This window comes from Cystoisospora suis (assembly GCF_002600585.1).
Source record: "Cystoisospora suis strain Wien I chromosome Unknown contig_4352, whole genome shotgun sequence".
Taxonomy (NCBI): Eukaryota; Apicomplexa; class Conoidasida; order Eucoccidiorida; family Sarcocystidae; genus Cystoisospora; species Cystoisospora suis.
The window spans coordinates 2,860-3,066 of record NW_027157144.1 but is presented as its reverse complement, the minus strand read 5'-3'; the positions used below and the strand labels follow the sequence as shown (position 1 = coordinate 3,066).

At 39.1% G+C, this 207-nt stretch overlaps 1 protein-coding gene across 1 annotated transcript in view; it reads left to right on the top strand.

Annotated features, from left to right (window-relative positions):
* Positions 1–207, top strand: part of CSUI_007988 (uncharacterized protein) — a gene marked incomplete at its 3' end in the record, with an annotated part of 3,830 nt that overhangs the window by 1,049 nt on the left and 2,574 nt on the right. The gene's annotated exons all lie outside the window — the stretch shown is intronic.

The window sequence follows — 207 nt, the reverse complement described above, 5'->3', positions numbered from 1 at the left end:
GTTTCTATGTGTATGTAGTCTTTATCTCTCTAGAGGTCGATGGTCCATTGAGGGAGCACATCTCCTTCACACCTCGAACACACAAATGCAAACACATAAATCTATATAGATCGATATACACATAGAGATCTACATGCACATATATAGGCCTATTCGGGTACATGCAGACCCACATGGATACTTCTTATGTATCTATCTATCTACCTT